The 22,406-nt window shown below is 31.6% G+C and overlaps 1 non-coding gene across 1 annotated transcript; it reads left to right on the top strand.

Annotated features, from left to right (window-relative positions):
• On the top strand, window positions 1-107 carry LOC114385595. The gene has a single exon (XR_003660962.1). It is a non-coding gene; the product is annotated as a small nucleolar RNA R71 (small nucleolar RNA).
• The last annotated feature ends 22,299 nt before the right edge of the window (window positions 108-22,406 follow it).

Raw genomic sequence — 22,406 nt, 5'->3', positions numbered from 1 at the left:
ATCTGGTGGTGAGGGCAACTGACACATAATTTTTTAAATCTCTCCCAGTATGCATATAGGCTCTCTCCACTAAGTTGTCTAATACCTGAAATATCCTTTCTGATGGTCGTGGTCCTGGAAGCAGGGAAAATGTTTTCTAAGAATACTCTCTTGAGGTCATCCCAGCTCGTGATGGACCTTGGAGCAAGGTAATATAGCCAGTCATTTGCCACTCCCTCTAAAGAATGAGGAAAGGCCTTCAGAAATATGTGATCCTCCTGGACATCTGGTGGTTTCATGGTGGAGCAGACAATATGGAATTCTTTCAGATGCTTGTGTGGGTCTTCACCTGCAAGGTCATGAAACTTTGGAAGCAAATGGACCAGTCCAGTTTTAAGAACATATGGGACATCCTCATCAGGGTATTGGATGCATAAGCTTTCGTAGGTGAAATCAGGTGCAGCCATTTCCCTTAGAGTCCTCTCACGGGGTGGAGGTTGTGCCATATTCTCAGAATGTACAAAATCAGAATGTTCAAAATTATAATGCTCAAAATCACCAATATCAGAATGCTCAGGATGCTCAAAAGGTACTAAATGATGTCTAAATAATCTATGAAATGTCCTATCTATCTCAGGATCAAAGGGTTGTAAGTCAGATGGATTTCCTCTAGTCATACACTAAATTCAGCATGCATAACTAGTTGTCTTCTTATGCAAGTAACAGTGTAAGTTTGAACTACAGCTACCATTAAATGATATCTAAATGACTTGAAATTTTGTGAACAACCTTATAAAATGATGAGAAGATAGCACAAAAAATTTCAAATGAAAATTCGAAGTCTAACTATATAAGCTAAAAATGATAAGTTAAGAAAAATAAGAGAATAATACTTGAAAAATAAAAAACTTTTGACAGAATCACTTTTTTTGGACGATGGAGACCTCAGCCAGCCTATGACAAGCATTCATGGCATAGGAAATTTTTTTCTACCCCAAATACATATATAATAATTGCGATTCTGATAACCAGAGCAAAAGTTATGGCCGTTTGAAGTTTTGACAAAAATCAAATTTGCTACTTTTTTGGAACTTTCAAACCTGACCAAACTAAAGGCTCTAGCTATTTTTCTCACAAAATATAGATTGAAAGAAGTTACCACAAAAAAATTCAGCCAAAAATAACAACTCTAGCTACTAAAACAAAAAATCCCAAATAATTCAGCAAAGGTGGTCGCTAAAATCCGTCACTATTCACAGCAAAACACCCAAAACTGAAACAGGGAAAGCGCTTAACAGAAAAACTAAAACAGAACACACATTAAACAAAATACCAAGACACTAAACAACACTAACTAACACACACACTAACACAACACTAACACTAACACAAGAATTAAACACGAACACAAGAATTAAACACTAACACGACACTAGCTATTATGAACCTTTGGACGCTGCTCCCCGGCAACGGCGCCAAATTTGATCGAGGCCGTACCCGAATCAAATAAATATTAAAATGTTGAAACTAGGAAGTGATCCTAGGTCGTTTCCCAACGAGCAATGATACACCAAATGTTCATAACAGATAGTAGTAAATAGTAACAAATTGGGGGGGGGGTTGTTTGCTTTTGTAAATTAAACAGCGAGTAAAATTGAATTAGAAATTATCAGAATTAAAATACGTTGCTTCCCCTTTATTCACAAGCAAGTTTCTTATTCTAGGTTGCGAGAATTTATCCTTTATCAGTTCAACCACTTAATCCAACCCTAAATTAAATTACTAAGCGAAATTTAACATAAAGCATTCATTATGTGATTAAGCATCACACACACCAATTACTCATAAACGATCATTAAGTATGAACGTAAATTAAGTGCAGAGACAATGAATCAAGCACTAAACATGCATGAATTAATAGCAACAAATTCATAGTAATTAGTGAAGAGGAAAAACTGAACAGAATTTAACAGTAATAATAGAACCTCAAAGAGAACTGTGCTTGATCCTCAAGAGAAAACAATGATGCGGACTTAGCCTTCCATTAATCAAATAGAGAACGAAATTTTATTGATAAAACTAAAATTCTAAACTGGAATTGTAAAAAAACAAAAATAAAGGAGAAAGAGAAGAGAGACTAAAACTAAAAACAAAAAATAGAAGAGAGAGGAGAGAGAGAGAGAGCTAAACTAGAACCTTGGTGCTGTTATATAGTTTTTCAGCCCCAAAGCTTACAAATCTCCTTTAAATCCAAGCCCATAAATAAATTAAATTCAAATCTAGATAAGATAAGATAAGATCTAGATTAAATAATATCTATATGAGATCAAATCTAAATAATATCTAGATAAGATAAAGATAAGATAAGATCTAATTTTGTAGAATAAAATAGTCTGCCCTCTTCAAGTCCAAGCCCAATTCTGGATTCAAGCCCAATGCTTCATTAATTCCTGAAATTAGATTAAAAGCATCAGATTAGCTTAATGGGCCCAAATAATAAAATTGCCTAATTAATTTGACAATTAAGATTAATCAGTACTTAAAATGGTGCAAAAATGGTTAAGAAATAGGAGAAAATAATGGCACATTAGCGGGCAAAGCACGCTTAACGCCATGAAGTATGCAGAAGTTTGGATCGTGAAGGCGCGCTTAGTGCGAGATTACTGCCATACTCACTAAGTGCGGCAATCGTGCTTAGCGCGAAGGTTGTGTGAAAATCAAGTTGAACAACACCTATAAAAGAAGGAGAAAGAAGAAAGAAAAAACACACAAAATATTCAAGAGAATATAATTCCTTACAAAAGGCAAAGGCCAGAAGCAGGAATAACAATCATTAGGAGCCATACCTTCCCTCCATTCCCTTTCTCAATTACCCCCTTTACTAAGCATTACCCTCTTGCAATTGTAAAGTTTCTCATGACAATGAAAGGATAAAACCCCCTTTTTGTTGGGAGCTTAGTAGCCAACTGTTTTTATGTAATTGTTGGACAAGTGACCTCAATAACTTAAGAAGGGGGGGTGAATTAAGTTTCTAAATTTTTCCACTAACAAACTTTAACCCCCCTTTAAATGATAGGCTTTAGAATGTAGAAGAAGAAGAAGCAATCAATTTAATAATATTCTTTTAAATGCGCAAGACAAAGTAAATAGCAGTAAAATAACTGAGATAAGGGAAGAGAGAAATGCAAACTGGATTTATACTGGTTCGGCCACTTCTCGTGCCTACGTCCAGTCCTCAAGCAACCCACTTGAAATTTTTACTAACTTTGTAAAAAACCTTTTTACAATTTCTGAACACCCAAGGAATCCCTTTCCCTCGTGTTCAGGAAACTCACAATTCAAGAGACAACCAGTCTCTTGATTACAACTTACTTTCTGAGATGAATAAAAAGATTTCTCTCCTTTAGAGTGGATAATACAATTTGATGTTCCTGGATGAACTCTCAATAGATTTGTAAGTGTTTGCCCAAGAGTTGCTGAGAGAGAATTTGACAATGAAGTTCTCTTAGAATATCTCTCTCTTACTTTTTGAAGTCATACACACATATATATAGGCCCTTTGTGCCTTTTCAAAATGGTTTGAAGAGATGTGCCTTTTCAAAAAGCTTTTTTTTGAAATTTCCACTGGTAATCGATTACAGGTTTCTGATAATCGATTACACAGTTATATTTTGAAGGGTCATGACTTTTCAAATTGAATTTCAAGAGTTCTATTGCTGGTAATCGATTACACATCAATGGTAATCGATTACAACTTTCAAAATTCAAATTTCAAACCCTTTTAAGAAGCTGATTTGCAAACTTGTCTTCTGGTAATTGATTACATTGTCTGGTAATCGATTACCAGAGCCTTGACATGTTGGAAACAATGGGTTTTGAGGCAAAAGCTGATCTTGAATGAATCTTGAAGCAATGCTTGTTTGTTGAAGCAACCTTGTCTTAATCTTGAAGCAATGCTTAACTTTTGACATCATCAAAATCATGTATTCATACAGTCACAATCTCCCCTTTTTTGATGATGACAATCATTATCAAGTGAATTCTTCTCAGCATCATCAAAACTTGCATTATTCACAATAATTACTTTTCCTATCTATTTGTGAATATTACTTTTTCATTATTGATGAGAATCCTAAAACTGCCCAAATACAGGGACCCATGACCAAGAGTAGGACAAAACAGTCAGAGGATACCTTCCAACAAATGGTATCAGACATACTTAACAAGGCCCAAGTGGAGAATGATGAAGGCCCAGAGGCACTACCAAGAATCTTGATTGTTGCTGAAGGCCCAAACTAATTTGAAGGCCCATGCCATTTTTTTCTATTCTCATTTTAATTTTAAATTAAATAAAATTGGTGTCTTTCTAGTTGCACCTCAGATACACTATATGTATTGAACTCGTTTTCAATAGAAGGGACTTTTGGCATTTTGTGAATATTTTGTGAGAGCTTCTCTTTGGGTTCCTTGTTGAACCAATTTCAGACTTATCAATGTAATCCTTGTGGCATCTACCATGATTTATCTTCCCTCTCTGGAAGTGTTTTCGTCCTAAACTTTGTGACCTATATCAAGCGATCCGCTCCTAGTAAGGATCACATCAATTATCCTTTTTTGTGCTCAATTTCATTGTTTATGGTTTGATCATCCATTTGCATGGTAAGTTTTAGGGGTAGCATTGGGAAGTGTTATTCTTTAATAGAACTAGGAAAGAGTATTTAAATAATTCATCACTAGGGATATGCTGATTTTGTTTAGCCTATTATACATCTCTATTCATAACATAATTTAATTGTTTTTACCTCTTAAAGGAATTTGGGAGAGAAAATAGATAAATTAGGTTCTTTCACTTGAGGGATCATGGTTAGAGTATATGAGTAGATGTAGGTGAAAATTGGAATAAACATAAATAGAGAAAAATTATTAACATTACATCAAGAGTAGCTTTGGTAGGCTAAGCCCTTAACATTCTCATATTCTGAATTAACTTCTGTAATAATATTGACTTCTCTCATCTTTTTCTGTTTTAAGTAAGTAGTTTACTTTTATGTTTGTTTTTCTCTTGTTTATTTTAATTTAATTTTATGCCAATTTATTTTATTATTCTTTTCACAACCTTTTAAGCCAATTTATTTATTGCTTGAAAATTATATATTCATCTACTAAAGTACAAACAAAGTCTTTGTGGACTCGACACTTGAACTTCCATCTTACTTTACTACTTGGAACAATTTGGTGCACTTGTCAATTATCCAACACACAAGCGCATGTAATGACAACTACCATGGCATTCACTGTGACCATAACAAATGTCAGCACTTGAGGGCACAACAACAATGACCATACCACCCATGTGCATGATGACGAAGACCATGCCACCTTGTGGCTGTCAAGATATGTGTCGTCTTGGGCACCCCCAATAATTGTTGAATCTGTTTTGTTGTTGTTGAATCTACGTCGGCCTCCATTGTTGAATTTGTGTTCATGTTCTTTATTGGGGGATGTTGAGCCGACAATGGAAATTTGATTCCATTATTGTACAATATACAATGGAATTGTTTTTTTGTTACACACATGGGGGTGAAAAAAGTTAAAATAACGGAAATACAATTTTATTATACATCGTACAATGGAGTTGTATTTCTATTGTTATTATGGTGCAACAACACAATTCTATTTTACAAGTGTGCAACAGAATCATGTTTCCATTAGAAGGGTAATTTCAAAATAATGTGAAAAGCACCCTATAAGGGTAGTTGTATTAGCACTTATGATAGTACCAATAATAGCTCCTTAAACCATATTAACCATAATTAGGCTGGTTTGGATCGGTATTCAGGTCCATCATTGAAAAAAAAGAAAAAAAATAGAGACAATTTTTAACATAATGTGGAACATTTAAAGAATGTAAAAGAAAAGAAAAGTATCAAGTTTATTTTTCTTTTAAAAATTTAATAATGCTCGCAAATAATCAAATAAGAAATGTAAATCATGTAAAGTAAACCAATGTCATTGGTCCATGTGATTACATTCAAATTCATTAAACAAGATCTTAGGTTTAAATCTTATGGATAACAAAAATTTGATTGAGATGAAAGTCTCTACTAAAAATAATCATCAAGGTTCTTTGATGAAAATTAGTTATCGATAGAGTTGTTGAATACTTTTCACCAATGTCATGGTGACCCAAAAAATCATGTAAAGTCCTACAAGTCAAAAAATTACATCCTAATGTAGAGAAAATAATTGTTACAAGATAAATTCTTAAACAATAAAGCACATGTCATGAAAAAGAAATCAAATTAGTAACCAAAGAGTGCCCAGTAAGCATTGAGTCGATATATGTAGGGATGATAATGGCTAAAGTATTATAGTACATGTTCCTATATCTACGTTTAAAATAAAATACTCATACTCACTCTCATACTTGTGTGTATAACAACTTTAATTCACATCTATGTACTCACTACCAGTTGGATATCTTTATATCTATCAGTGTACCTATTACATGCACTTTACTTACTTGCATGTGAAGTCAATAAATCAATAAAAAATTATAAATTAAAAATTTTCTACCACTAAATTGAAAACTCATCCTTAAATCATTCAAACATAACATTGAAAATCCAAATGTAACCTTAATTAAATCGTTCAAACATAAAATTAAAAACATCCAAACATAACCTTAAACTATTTAAGCAAAACCCACGTTAATAACCAAATAACATTATAAACATAATCATTTAACATAGTTATTCATAAATATAATATCCTATTCATTTAACATAATTAGAAACTTAAACATATAATACTCTCTATGATGTGCCATATGTGATTAATCTAAATGAAAAAAAAATCAATTGTTTTAATACAATGGCACAATAGAATTTATAAATTTAATCGTTTTACAATACATTTTATAAAATTAATGCATAGCACAATAACATAATAATAATTGGGCGAATTTCACGTGCACAGTTTGAATTGAGAAGAGGCGAGACTTCCAAAATAATTTTTTTTCTCGCTCAATGCTACTTGCTAAATATTTCCAGCACCCTCCTTTTACAATAACCCTCTTGAATTGATTTTCTCTCCTTTACCTTAATAGTGTATTTGGATGAAGCAATTTAATAGGAGAATTCATTTTTTCAAGGAATTTAAAATGATTCATGATAAAATAGCTTGTTTAGATAGAGTATTTGAAAAGAGATTTAATTTTTGATATTTTTATGAATCATTTTGATTGACTGAAACATAGGAATTTCAAATTCTCTAAAAAAATATAGAATTTGAAATTCTGTTTTCAGAGATGCTCACTCAAACTCACATTCTTGCTCACGATTCTTTCTCGTTCAATACTCACAACTACGGGTGACCAAAGTTTTTACGGTCGATATTGACATAAGTTGTTTTTCACTGACGTTGGCAGAGGTTTTTTGAGTTAGAATTTTTTTTATGATGTCAACCAAAGCTATTTTTTTGTCAATATCGGCTAAAAAAATTTTAGATGATGTTGGTTAGGGTTATTTTCTCACTGACGTCAGTCATGAGAAATTTTTGCTAACGTTGGCCAATGATTTTTTGGTCATTGTCATCTAGGTTTTTTCAGTTGATGTTGACCAATGATTTTTTTGGTTGACGTTGGTTAGATTTTTTCTACTAACATCGGTCATGACTAACTTTTGAGTAGACACCTGTTAGGATTTTTCAGTCGACGTCAGCTAGGTTTTTTCAGCCAACATCACCCAAAGCTATTCTTTAGCCAATATCGGCTAGGGTTATTTTTTAGCCGATGTTAGCTAGGGTGTTTTGGCTGATGTCAACTAGATTTTCTTAGTCGACGTCAGTTAGGATTTTTTTGCTGATATCGACTAGGGTTTTCTGACTGACATCAGCCAGAGCTATTTCTTAACCACATTAGCTAGGTTTTTTGGTTGATGTTGGCTAGGGTTTTTTCTGCTAACATCTGCTAGGTATTTTTGACCGACATCTGGCATGACTATTTTTAGTTGACATTGACTAGGTTCTTACAGTTGACATCCACTAGAGTTTTTTCGATTGACATCAGTTAAAGCTATTTTTTAGCCAACATCAGCCAAGGCTATTTTATAGCCAATGTTGGGTAGGGTTTTTTGTCCGACATTGGTCAGGGCTATTTTTTAGCCAACTTTGATTAGGGATTTTTCGGCCAACGTTGACCAATGATGTTTTTCAGCTGACATCGGGTAGGTTCTATTGGTCGGCATCGACCAAATTATTTTTTAGCCGATATTGGATAGATTTTTTTGTTAACGCCTGCTAGGATTTTTTAGGCCGACGTTGGCTAAAAATAGCCTTGGTCAATGTCGTTCGAAAAGACCCTAGCTGATGTCGGTCAAACAAACCCTAGCCGACATTGGTAAAAAAATCTAGCCAACATCGATTGAAAAATAGACTCAACCAACGTTAGCCAAAAAATAGCCCCGACTGACATTAGCTGACAAATATTTCCGACATACTTTGACAAAAAAAATCATATTTGATGTCGACCAAAAATAGTGTTGGTTGATGTCGATTTAAAAACATCACTGGTTTTGGCCAGACAAAACAATCATAGTTAAAATTATCAATATTTTGTATTTATAAGTTATTAAAAATTGAAAATATTTTTTAATTAATATTTCAAAATTAGATTGTATTTATTTTCTATAAAGTTTAATATTAAAATTTCATCTATTTAAAATATAAAATTGAAATTTTGCATATAGAGGAAATTGAATTGCCCTATCCAAACAAAGAATTTAAAATGGAAGAAATTTGAATTGATTTATCCAAACAAAGCATTTGAAAAATGAAAGAAATTAAAATCAAAACAATTCAAATTTTAGGCATTTCAAATTTCTTGAAATTTTGAATTCTTGATCCAAGCACAAGGTAAAAGTAAACAGGTTTCTCTTGCTACCCCTTTTTAACTCGACCCATTTTGATGTGTAAGTACTCATAACTACAGATAAGGATAAAACAACTCGAGTTTCTTCATATCTATACTTCAATCTTCGAATACAATTATGCTATTATGTAGACTTTAGTATGTTCAGTTCAAATTACAATCGATAGAAGTGTGTGATCTCTCTGTATATATTGGTGCGGGTATAGGGCGAGGTTATTCTTGTTTATTTTCTGTATATATTGGTGCGGGTATGGGGTGAGGTTATTCTTGTTTATTTCCTGTGGATAATTCCTGTCTCATTTTCATCCCGATTTATGCCTATATTTATTCTAACCACAGCGAATATTTTTTGTAAGTACCATAGGGTCCATGTAGAATTATCATCCCTACATACGTGGATTAGTTACCAACCAAAATAAAGAATAGGAGTATTCTTTTTCATTAAATAGTAACGGGTGGGCATGGATCGGTCTAGTTCATGGCATTTTTTTATTATCTTAGATCAATTTTAACCCATTGAGATTGAATTTTCTTAATTTGAGTCTCCAACTCAAATCGAACCAATTCAATTATAATTATATTGATTTGGATCGAATGATCATATTTATTACTAAAACATGAATTAGGAAATTCAAAATAAACTATGAATTGAGTGTTATTGAGAAGGATGGAAAAATTAGATGATCGAGCTAGACTAAAGCCTAAAAGTTAATTCCTTAAACTCTAAAGATTAATAAAAATAATAAATTAATAAAAGATATTATGTAATTGGGTGGATCAAAGTCGGTTTAGGTCCTCAAAATAAAAAATTAAGACCTGAACCGAACTAACTAATGAAGTTTGGATTTTTTTTTTCTTTTCAATCTGATGTGTATCGATCAGAATTTTTCAGTTAGGATTAGACTGAATTCATTGAGTTACCAAATTGATTCAATTTTGTGGCTACGATTGACCTTGAGAGGTCTGCCAGGAGGACCGATTGCCCAAGGCTGACGACTAGAAAAGACCCAAAATATTAAACAAAATCTATATGATTGTATAGTATTTTATACAATTGTTTAATCTAATTTTTCTTTTCATTCCACAATTCGGAAGGTAAGAGATGGAATAAAAATGTGACTATACCTATGAAATTATTAAATTAAGCTTCTGTCTTTTTCTTAAAAAATGTGTCTATATATAAAAAATATTCAATTACATTTTTGTCTTTATCCTAATACTAGTATTTTAGTGTATGCATGGCATAGAATAAATAGTTATCATATATAACAAAAAATTATAATAAAAATATTTTTAAATATATAAATAAAGTATATTATAATTAAAATCTGTAATAAATAAATTACATTTCTATGCAATGCTTATGTCAAAAATGTTTCTACATATAAAAATTATTAAATTGCATTTATGTCTTTATCATAATACTAGTATTTTAGTTTATGCATTATACTACTAGAAAAGTGCTTTTTCACATCATCGTATCTACATCGGTTATAGAAAACCGATGTAGTAAATGTCATGTGGGCCGGTGACATTTTTGAAAATAAAGTAAACTCTCTTAATCCAGCTACGACGATTTTTATACAACCGTCTCCGATGTGAAAGTTACGAAGGCGTAACTACCACGGTTTTTTAAAAACCGCATTTGATTGAGGTTATAAATTTTTTAATTATTTTATTTATTTCAGTTTTCCCTTTGAAATAAATATAACGAAACACAGCCAGCAGCAACCCTAACGCGAAGCTCGTCGTCCCTCCCAAGGCCTCTGCCGTCTTCATTGCGCAAGAGAGAGAGAGGCGGTGATTTCTTCCAGAAGAAAAACGATGGTGACGATGACGGTGTGAAGAGAAGTGGCGGCAACAATGGGAACAAGAATGCGCGAACATGCTTGGCTTGCGATATGGATGCTATGTTCTCTTTTGTGTTTTCTGGAGATCGTGCACCTTATAGCCCCGCTAAGTTTTTATACAGGTCTGTATATGGTGATGGCGTGTAAGTTTGTGATTGAATAAATGTAGGTATAGTTTTTAAAATCCTGATATAGGGTTTAAGTTTCATTAATTACAATCTTGTTTTGGAAATTTTATCTGTTAGATTAGTTATTATTGGGGTTTTGTTTCAATTGGCGGCAGCACGCTGCAAACCTTGCCACTTATGAACAACAGGATGCACATGATTTTTTCATTTCCATGCTTGATGGAATCCATTAGAAGGTGGAGAAGGTTAGGCGTAAGCCACATAGTGAAGGTAATATGTTCCGACAGTGACACTGATTTATTCTCTTCACCTTCTTTGAAGTGGCTGCTTGTTACTGATATAGTTGTAATTTTTGGTTGGGTTTAGTTTGAATTTTGTGGCATGAAGGGAATTATTTTGTATTAAACCACTTATTCTAATGTCTTCTTAATATTCAATTTAAACAGAATATCAAAATACAATTAAAGCTTGTGAGGAATGTTGAAACTTCTAACCCTGTGTGCTAATAGAATCATTAAGCTGGCTTGATTTGGTTTATACAACAAATTATTTTCTGGATAGATTCAAGTCTTCTATCCTTCCTTGCTTAACATTGGTTTTGTAGTTTTTGTCTAACTTTAGTGGAAGCTGTTGTGGCTTCTTTGTGCCTTTCACTCAAATTTTTAACTAGTGTTTATTTTGAGTTGTTGCAGGTATCAGAGAGAAGAAGCAAAAATCCAAGCTTGGGTAAACCTCGAAAATGCTAAAGCAGAGGCCAGGTCAAGAAAGCTTGAGGTATTTCATTGTCTAACTTTAGTGGAAGCTGCTGTGGCTTCTTTGTGCCTTTCACTCAAATTTTTAACTAGTGTTTATTTTTAACTAGTGCTTCTTTGTGCCTTTCACTCAATTGTGGAAGCTGCTGTGGCTTCTAATATGTATGGCTGAAAGTGAATTGTGATTTTGAGTTGTTGCAGGTATCAGAGAGAAGAAGCAAAAATTCAAGCTTGGGTAAACCTCGAAAATGCTAAAGCAGAGACCAGGTCAAGAAAGCTTGAGGTATTTCATTATCTAACTTTAGTGGAAGTTGCTATGGCTTCTTTGTGCCTTTCACTCAACTGTGGAAGCTGCTGTGACTTCTAATATGTATGGCTGGAACTGAATTGTGATTTTGAGTTGTTGTAGGTATCATAGTGTGTATATGTTTTTCCATGAGGCGTGGTAGCCGTGCTGCTTTTGTTTCACTTGAAGGGCAAATAGACGCTCATGTCTTGGATAACTACTACTTTCCAAAAGAAGGCTTTACATACCAGGATCTCTTGGAAGCCACAAGAAATTTTTCGGAAGCTACAGTTCTAGGAAGAGGAGCTTGTGGAATTGTTTACAAGGCTGCTATGAGTGATCTTCAGATTAAAATGCGCATTAAAATGGACTTTTTCAAAAGTTGATATTAATAATGTGCTAAATATGTGATATTCTTACCAAGGTTTGGAAAAATTTGGGAGTAGTTTAGTCTTGACTGTGTGTACCAAAGAAGCTTTGGTGATCTTTCTGCCTTAAAAGGGATTATTTTTTTATACCCTTGATGCACACAAAAAAAGAGTGATATTTTCATCAGCAGAGTTATAGTCATTATAATACTTCTGTTTTTCTTATGATTGCTTGATTACTTTTTTTAGAATATGCTTACACCATGAAGGTGACTGAGAAGTGTAGCTTTGGGGTAGTTTTGCTGGAGCTAGTTACTGGGAGGTCACCTGTTCAACCTTTGGAACAAGGTGGTGATTTAGTGACTTGTGTGAGAAGAGCAATTCAGGCATCAGAATCTCCATTGGATGAGGATGATGGCATTTCTTCCAAAGGTTAGAAAAGTTAAGTGTTCATAATCATACTTTCTTTTGGTGGAATGATACTATTTCATATTATTAGTTCCCTGGCACGTGTTCACCTGCTAGTAATTTTTATCTGGTTGTTTGGGTGGCTAGCTCATCTATATATAGTTTCATCTTCCCATGATTTATAAAAAATCAATTTTGGTGTGGCCATAATGCGTGTTTTTTAATTACTAGCAGTACAAATTATGCAACTGAAAAAGTTCATTTGTGGTGGGACAGCTTGAGATACCTATGACATTATCCTTGGAAGCGGTGACAGCAATTTTGGCCTAAATTCCCCACTTGATATCCGCAGGGTAGTACAAAGTTTATATCCATTATGTGCTTCCTTTTGTTTAGTGATAATATTATGTTATATCTTGCTAATACTACTATTTTATAAAGTATTAATTGAATAAAAACAATGTGTTTGATATCTAAAATATATATAAAAAAATATCCAACTTTTCTGTACAATAAATAAGAATTGATAAAATATGTTGCAAGTGAATTTTAATTTTTTTTTCCTGGTTATAGTTTGCAGCAATGACCATATCTCTGTTTCCGTTGATTTCTCGTTGTTACTACTACTAGTGTTGCTTTTCATCAAAAATGGTTTTGTCTACAAAAGTTTCCAAACTTTTTAAACTAATACAGGCTTTGGTGTTTTTCTTTTCTAAACCTTTTTGGCTAACGAATTTATGTGTTTATCACTCCTAATTATGGATGCTAGCTACTTGACAAGGCGTTATAAACTTGTGTGATGATTTGGAAGGCACGACACATAATGGATAATGTTGACTAGTTGTCTACTTAATTAAGTAAACATTGAGGCATGGAGGATAGTAATTTTTAAAAAGAATCTTAATCCATCTTGTGTGGTTGCGTGCCTCTTTTATTCAATTTTATTCAATTTAACTAGCTGAATGCCCGTGCGATGTACGGGGCGACATAAAAAAGGATCGATTGCGTTGTAAACTTTAAAAAATTACAGGAAATAATATGAAACAAACCTAGAAAATAAAATAAATATAAAAAGATATAAAAAAATGTTTCTGGATTTTTAAAGCAAGTTTGAGTGCATATTAAAAGCTCCAGTCATCAATTGTATAGTCAAACAACCCAAAAAAAGCTATAAAAAATTGGAAAAAATAGAGGCAATTTGTTTTTTTTGCTTGAACATATAGTTCTAATCGGAATGAGTTTTTTGGTTTTAAATTAATTTAAGTTATTAAATATATCATGAATTAAGTTAGACATAAATGTATGGAAAGGAAAAAGCAAACAAATTTTTGTTCTAAATTTTGATTGAGACAATTAGGATCATAGAAAAACGATTAATATAATATAATAATTACAATAATAGAGGTATATAGTGCTATGACAAAATAGACATAAATGTATGGCAAGGAAAAAAAGAGAAAATTGTTTTTCCAAATTTCGATCAAGACAATTAGGATAATAGGAGCGATTAATATGATATAATAATTAGAATAATATAGGTATAAAGTGTTATCACAAAACAGCAAAACAAAACAAAGAAAAAGAGGGTTAAATAACTAAATGGAGAGGACATAAGATTAGGATTGAGTTAAGTATGTAACAAAGTTGTTAATATAATTGAATTAAATTTGGAAAAACCAGTACAGCAAAATGGCTAATGTGTGATGGTAATCAAGCTTAACATGGATGAAACAGAAGAACTTTGATTGTGTCATATGTGGACATAGATCGAACAACTATAGAGGCAAACACATAAATTATATACATTTATCTGGTTTATGAATACAACATGCTGGGATAGGATTTATTTTTTTGATCAAGTAAATCTAAAAACAGAACATAGATATTACATGGTCTGTAAAACATAAGCACTCGAATAGGCAACAAATAAATATGAGATGACTGCAGCAGGGAATGTCTAAGATGAGCAAAGTAGACAACAATATCCCTCCATCAACAATGTTCAGTTCACCAAACAAAAAATTCGTAGTACAACAGTTATAAATTATTGATATAGCAGATTAAATTAAACAAACTCATTTCATTCAAATTCAAACCATGAAAACTCAAAACTCACTGATACATTCCTTAATAATGTCAGATGACAAAACAAAATCTGAAAGCCAATATTTATGTGTAACACACCTCAACTGCATCAGAAATACACTCCATGCGCAAAATGCTTAAGTTTGGCTCTACCAATAATATTCATGTAGAAAATAAAATAAAAATAACATGTGTATACAATAGTGATTGTATTGTGAGAAGCCAGAAAACAAAATAAAAATGTTTTTATGAACCAATACTCATGCCAGGAAACACGTACCCATAAAGGTCAGCAGAACAAAAAAAGTCACAAAATAAAAAATAGAATGACACTACGCTGAATGCAAAAGCCAAGAGAAAAGATGCAAGGCAAAATTTTGATGGGTGAAGTAAAAAAGAAGAAAACGAAAGGAACAAAAGGAGTGGGTCAAAATGAAAATGCAGACACAAAAAAACAAACCTTGTTTCAATTAAATGACAATAGAGGGGAAAAACATGGATAGGCACCAAAATATAGAAAAAATAAGAGAATGTCGGAGGTTCCTAAAATGAATACATCTACAGGCACAAAAGGATAGCTAGAAAGAACTTAAATAGAAGGCATTAATAATTTGAACTATTCAGACATCATATATAATTCAGAAAGTTGTGTAAGTACCAACTTAACAGTTATGTTAAGCTGCATCATATTGTACAATGATGATGAGGGTGCAATACATGATTTTGTTATCGGGGATCAGTTCTATTCCCGTGGTTTGTAATTTTTTTGGGATCTGTGCATTTTCCTTTTGCGAAACAGAAATAAAATTTAAGTTAATCTGTAAAATAAAAAAGAGTAAACATTTATAATATATCTGATGTTCAAAGTCATATAAGTAAATAAGAAAGAGACCATGTAGTTGACAAAATGTTAATAAAAGACAAAAAGATAGAAAAATCAAAGTACATAAACTTAATCTAATAGTCCCAATTCTTTCTCCGGCGGATGATAATTTTCCATATTTTGTCAATGCTCCTGTAATAGAAGGAGACTTCATCATTGTGGGAGAAATCATTATCTGCAAGGAATTGATACCATGGTTGTACAACATATTTGTGCCCAATTCCACCATCAATCACCACAACATTCCACTGTAATGGAGGTCCAAATATTCTGAGAATGGTCATGTGTTGATCGCAGGCATTAACATGTGTCATGGCACAGTTGGGGAGTCTCTGCATGGGAAAAAAACAACATGATATATAAGCATGAATTAATAAGCAACATTGAAGAGGTTTTCATTGTTACCAGTGGTTCTGGTGCACAAAGCATTGATTGTGTGATTTCAAGTGTCCAAATATGTTGTCTTGACATCAGTTCTGGCCTTCCGCAAGTCTGACATTCCAGTGAGGGAACAAAGGGGTTTGAGAATTATTGAGCATTGAATGCAGTATGGCAAGATCGGAGGTGGAGAGTCAACTGAACCATTGTGAATGTATGTGTGGTGGTGTACACAGCCAAAGTGTTTTTTTTTTTGTTTACTGAATGTCCACAACCAATATTGATATGTATAAAAATACAGGGAAAGAAATATATGAGTAAAAAAAAATCAGCATGTATTTAATATGACAGATGTTAACAAAGTAATGATTTTTAACTATATATATATATATATATATATATATATATATATATATATATATATATATATGCATGTAAATGTGACTGCCTATTGTATCTCATGCTAATACCTGTCGAATAAAAAATAATAAATCCAACATAAAATTAATTTAAACACTAACTTTAGTTATCTTAACATAGGAGTGAAATTTTATTTAAGATATTTAAAGTTATATGAAAATATAAGGTCCACAAAATTATTTAAGATAATTTTGTAGTTATATATAAACAATTGTTATTAATTAGCGTCATATTTATTAATTAAACAAAGAAGTCCAAAACTACTATATTCAATAATCTAACCATATAAATAAAGGATGACATATATTTGATAATAAAGATAAGACATAGACAAAGAATGTGATAATAAAGCATGTCATATATTTGTAAATCAAATTGGAAGTGTCTAACTGAAAGGGACAGAACAAATAAAAAATTATAACCCATTCAAATAACTTCAGCTAGTGTTAAAGGGGAAAAAATACAAAGGTAGAACACCGGAAAAAAATTTAAGCTTTTGGGTTGTGAAAAAAAAAAGGTCACCCATTGGTACATATATAAACCCAAAGTTTTTTTTGCAGATAAAATTCAAAGTTTTTTGTAGATAAAAACCAAAGAAAACAAACATGTTGGACATAAAAATTAAAGCTTGTTTGCAGATAAAAATCAAAGTTTTAGTGTCTTCTTCCACCTTCTCTGCATACAAAAGTGATTGTATTGTGTGGAGTTAGAAAACAAAATTACAAAATTTAAGCATTTGTATTGTGAGAAGTCACCAAGAAGAGGAACTTGTACTCATAGAGTTTTGAAAAAAAAAATCACAGCTTTAGTGTGTTCCTCCACCAACAACACGATATAGAAATCCACTCGAGAGGAAGTAGACATAAAAATCACAGTTTTGGTTTTTAAAATTGCAACTTTAGATTCTTAAAAAAACGCAGAAGACGAGTTTAAGCTTTTGGGCTGCAAAAAATCAATTTTAAAAAATTAACCAATGATATAGATTTAAACCGAAAATGCAACGCAAGGTGTTGAAGGTTCAGGAACAAAAAAAATTTAAACTTTTTGTAGTGCGAGAACTCATAAAACAAAATACAGGGAGAACACCCGAAAAAATTAAAGCTTTTGTCTTATGAAAAATCACAAAACCCAAAACTTTTTGACAAAGATGAAAAGATTTAACTATAAACCAAAAAAACAAAGAAAACGAACCTGCACTTGAGGAGTTTCTAGATAAAAACCGCACCTGTAATGTGTTCTTCCACTTGTTGTGCATGCAATAGAAGCTAACGAAAAACATATAAGCTTTTGTATTGTCAGAAATAAAGAAACAAAGAAAACGTAGACAGTAAAAATAAATCAAAATTAGACAAAAAGAAACGGGCAAAAAATAGATAAAAATGGAATCTTAATTAATTAAACGTTAATAAATTGACAATGATTACGACAAAAACAAATAGAAAATTGAAGCTGATTTGAATAATATGTCAAAATTGATAGTGTAATATTTAAAATTGATTGTTAAGTACATACTAATCAGGAATAAGTCAATGGCTAAATTATCATTATTTCAATATCCTAACAGATTATGTTTATTAATTTGGAAATTATGATTATTTCCATATCGTAACAGAATGTTAAAAATTGATTGTTAAATACCTAATAACTTGAAATGAAAACCAACAATAATACAAATAAAATAGCCTAACTAATTAAACGTTAATAAATTAGTGCAAAATTAATGTTGAGTTACATATAGTTAAAAAAGTATGATTTTAAGATTGTCATGGAATTTGAGATAAAAAATCCCATGCACCTAATCTTATCATCATTCATTGCTCCTTTATTCATTTATCCCGTTGAATATTTGAATCTTTTCTTATCAACCCCTTTAAAAATTTGATATAACGACATTTACAATTATTGTATTTCTATTTTTTTATTAACTTAATGTTATAGAAGAATTGATTAATAAAAAGGATATTAATATAATCATAATAATAGAGTAATAAAAAAGGAAAATGATAATTAATAAGTAAAGATATATATAAAAAATAGAACATTTTTTTATACAAATAAAAATATTAATCATATTTTTAGCCAGAACATAGTTTAATGATTTTCCAAAATCTGACCCACAATTGATTCTAAATTTGAGAGAGTTTATAATGATGGAACACATCACTTAATTATTCACTTTTCTTATGTATCTATGAATATATATTTATATAAAATATAAAATTAGGATAAGTTACTTTTTTGTTTTTCAAAAAATCAAATATATATATATATATATATATATATATATATATATATATATATATTCTAAATTATTTGTCTTACTTAAAAGGCATAAGTTAAATTTTAATTTTATAATGTTGAATGAAATAAAATTAATAGAATGAGAATTTAGTATAAAAATATTTAATGTCATTAATAATATTTAATGCCCGTTTTATTTATGGCCCGTATAAAGCTTTAGATGACAAAACTAAGCTAATCTTAGACAAAATCGAAGTTATATTTCAGATATTTTTCGTGGTTTTAATTTATCATAAAATGGAAAGGTATGTAAAAAAATCATAAAACGGATTTTTTTGTCAATATTTAACACTTGTATTCAGTATCGATATTTTTCTTATACATGATAAAATGAAAAGAAAGATAAACAAAGAAGACCAAAGAATAGATAGCAAAAAAATGCACCAAGAAAATATGTCAAAAAAACAAAATTCTAAGAACAGGTGAAAAGGTAATCCATAATATTTGTTTGATACACTGAGATGATGTCCAGTATTGGTGAAGTCCACCGTATGAAGTCGTCCTCCTTAGCCATCCTTTTCCCTACGAGATCCGCACAAAAACTATATTAAAAAACACTTAAAACTTTGCGTATAAGTTTAATTGGAGAAAAATGATTGGTAAATTACAACTTTAAATTGTCAAAACAAAGTAACATAAAAATTTCTTCATCAATCAAATGGGTCATCATCATTCCAATTTTGGTGCTTCCTGATTATCAGGTCTCATACACGTTAAGTAGATAAAAGCTAATTAATGCATAATATTTCACTTATGGACCTATGTTCAGTTTATAAAGATTGTTCATGGAAGTAAATTACATTGAAATGCATATTGGCATAATAGTTAAAAGAACCAATAACATCATCCTACATAATAAAGTCAGAGATAAAAATAAGGAAAAAAAAGCTAATGGTAACATCAGTTGTTGACTCACCAGGTCTATCAGTGCTTCATCTAGTGGTTCTCCACAATCAATTACTTCAAGCTTTGCTAGTTCTTTTTTTTTTCTCTGTTATCTGTGACAAAGAAAAGCACAGTAAGGTATCCACACATGCACATTAAAATGTATTTAAAGGGTTGAACTATCTTGATGTTTTTTTAAAAAGAAAAACAAAGTATGAAGAACGTATATAAGAGGGTCATTATATGCAGCCATGCAGTTGAATAGGTAAAGATGGATGAGGAGCACAAAATAATTTAAGATGTTGTGTTGTGAGAACTCAAAAAACAAAATAAAGGAAGAATACCCCAAAAAATTCAAAGTTTTGTGTAGGAAAAAACCAAAAAACCAAAGAAAAAGTTACCCAATGATACAAACATGAACACAAAAAAATTAAATTTTTTGTAGTGCGAGAACTAAGAAAACAAAATAAAGGGAGGACACCAAAAAAAATGAAAGCTTTGTGAGAAACAAAGAAACAAAGAAAACATAGACAGAGAAATAAAAAAAACAAACCTGTTTGAGATAAAAAGGAGTTAAAAACCGAACCTTTTTGGAGTAAAAAATGACAGCTTTAGTGTCTTCTTCTACCTTCCCTGCATACAATAGTGATTCATAAAAAATAATGAACATGCAGTGAGATAAACAAAAATGGAACCAAAATGAAAATAGAAGTAAAACGGAATATGAAGAGGAATGGAGAGGAACGAAAATGGAAGATGGAGAAACAAAGAAAACAAACCTATACACATAGAAACAAAGAAAAACAAACTTGTTTGAGATAAGAATGAGATAAAAATTGAAACTTTTTGGAGTTAAAAATGGTAGCTTTAGTGTCTTCTTCCACCTTCTCTACATATAATACTAATTCATAAAAAACAATCAACATGCAGTGAGATAAACAAAAATGGAACCAAAACAAAAATGGAACCAAAACGAAAATAGAAGTCAAACGGAATATGAAGAGGAATGGAGAGGAACGAAAATGAAAGATGGAGAAACAAAGAAAACGAACCTGTAGATAGAGAAACAAAGAAAACAAACCTGTTTGAGAAAAAAATGAGATAAAAATCGAACCTTTTTGGAGTTAAAAATGGCAGCTTTAGTGTTTTCTTCCACCTTCTCTACATACAATAACGATTCATAAAACACAATCAAGATGCAGTGAGATAAACAAAAATGGAACCAAAACGAAAATAGAAGCAAAACGGAATATGAAGAGGAACGGAAATGGAAGTTGGAGAAACAAAGAAACAAAGAAACAAAGAAACAAAGAAAAAGGAATATGAAGAGGAATGGAGAGGAGCAAAAATGAAAGATGGAGAAACAAAGAAACAAAGAAAATGAATATGTAGACAGAGAAACAAAGGAAACAAACTTGTATGACATAAAAATCAAATAAAAATAAAAGCTTTTTGGAGTTAAAAATGGCAGCTTCAGTGTCTTCTTCCACCTTCTCTGCATACAATAGCGATTCATAAAAAACAATGAACAGACAACGAGATAAACGAAAATGGAACCAAAACAAAAATAGAAGTAAAACGGAATATGAAGAGGAATGGAGAGGAATGAAAATGGAAGATGGAGAGGATGTAAAAAATTAGCAACAACTCTTGTAGCAAAAATGACAGAAGATAAATTTTTTAAAAAAGGAAATTAGGAAAAAATGACACCTTTTTTCTTCAACACCGAACCTGTACTCATGTACAAAACAAAATAAAGGTAAAACACTAAAAAAATGAAGCTTTTGTGTTTACGAACCTGTACTCATGAAGTTTTTGAAATAAAAATTGCAACTTTAATGTGTTCTTCCACCTTTTTTGCATACAACATGTCAAAAAATATATTGAACCATTACACCACCAAAAAAGGACGAAAACACAAAAAGCTGGGCATATGAAGCAATGAGCACGTTGGAGAAAGCCCAGGAACACAAAAAAATTTAAACTTTTGTATTGCGAGAAGTCAGAAAACAAAATAAAGGCAGAACACTCAAAAAAATTTAAGCTTTTGTGTTTACGAACCTGTACTCATGGAGTTTTTGAGATAAAAATCTCAGCTTTAATGTGTTCTTCCACCTACTCTGCACATAACATGGCAAAAAATATATTAACCATTACACAACCAAAAAAGGACGAAAACACAAAAAGTTGGGCATAGGAAGCAATTAGCACGTTGGAGAAGGCTAAGGAACACAAAAAAATGTTAACTTTTGTATTGCGAGAAATCAGAAAACAAAATAAAGGCAGAACACCCCAAAAAATTTAAGCTTCTGTGTTTACGAACCTGTACTCTTGAATTTTTTTTGAGATAAAAACGCAGCTTTAATGTGTTCTTCCACCTTCTCTGCATAAATAAACACACGTCTTCTACCATTGTAGTTCAAGAGGAAAAAAAGAGAAAAACAGAAGAAGAAGAAGAAGAAGAAGAAGAAGAAGAAGAAGAAGAAGAAGAAGAAGAAGAAGAAGAAGAAGTGAGAAGTGAGAGAAAGGGGTTAGTGCACAAATAAAAAAAAATAGAAATTAGGAGTGAGAGAAAGAGATCAAAAGAGAATGGGAATGAGTTAGGAATGAAATGGGAATGAGAAAAGAAGAGATGGAAAAAACCGGGCAGGACACGTGGAGAATGAGAAAGGTTGGACGAAGTGAGAATGGGGATGGGTAAAGAAGAGATGAAAAAAATGAGCAGGACACGTGAAGAGAGGGGCAAAATAATGG

This window comes from Glycine soja, chromosome 14 (genome assembly GCF_004193775.1).
Source record: "Glycine soja cultivar W05 chromosome 14, ASM419377v2, whole genome shotgun sequence".
NCBI lineage: Eukaryota > Viridiplantae > Streptophyta > Magnoliopsida > Fabales > Fabaceae > Glycine > Glycine soja.
This window is presented reverse-complemented; position numbering and strand designations above follow the sequence as displayed.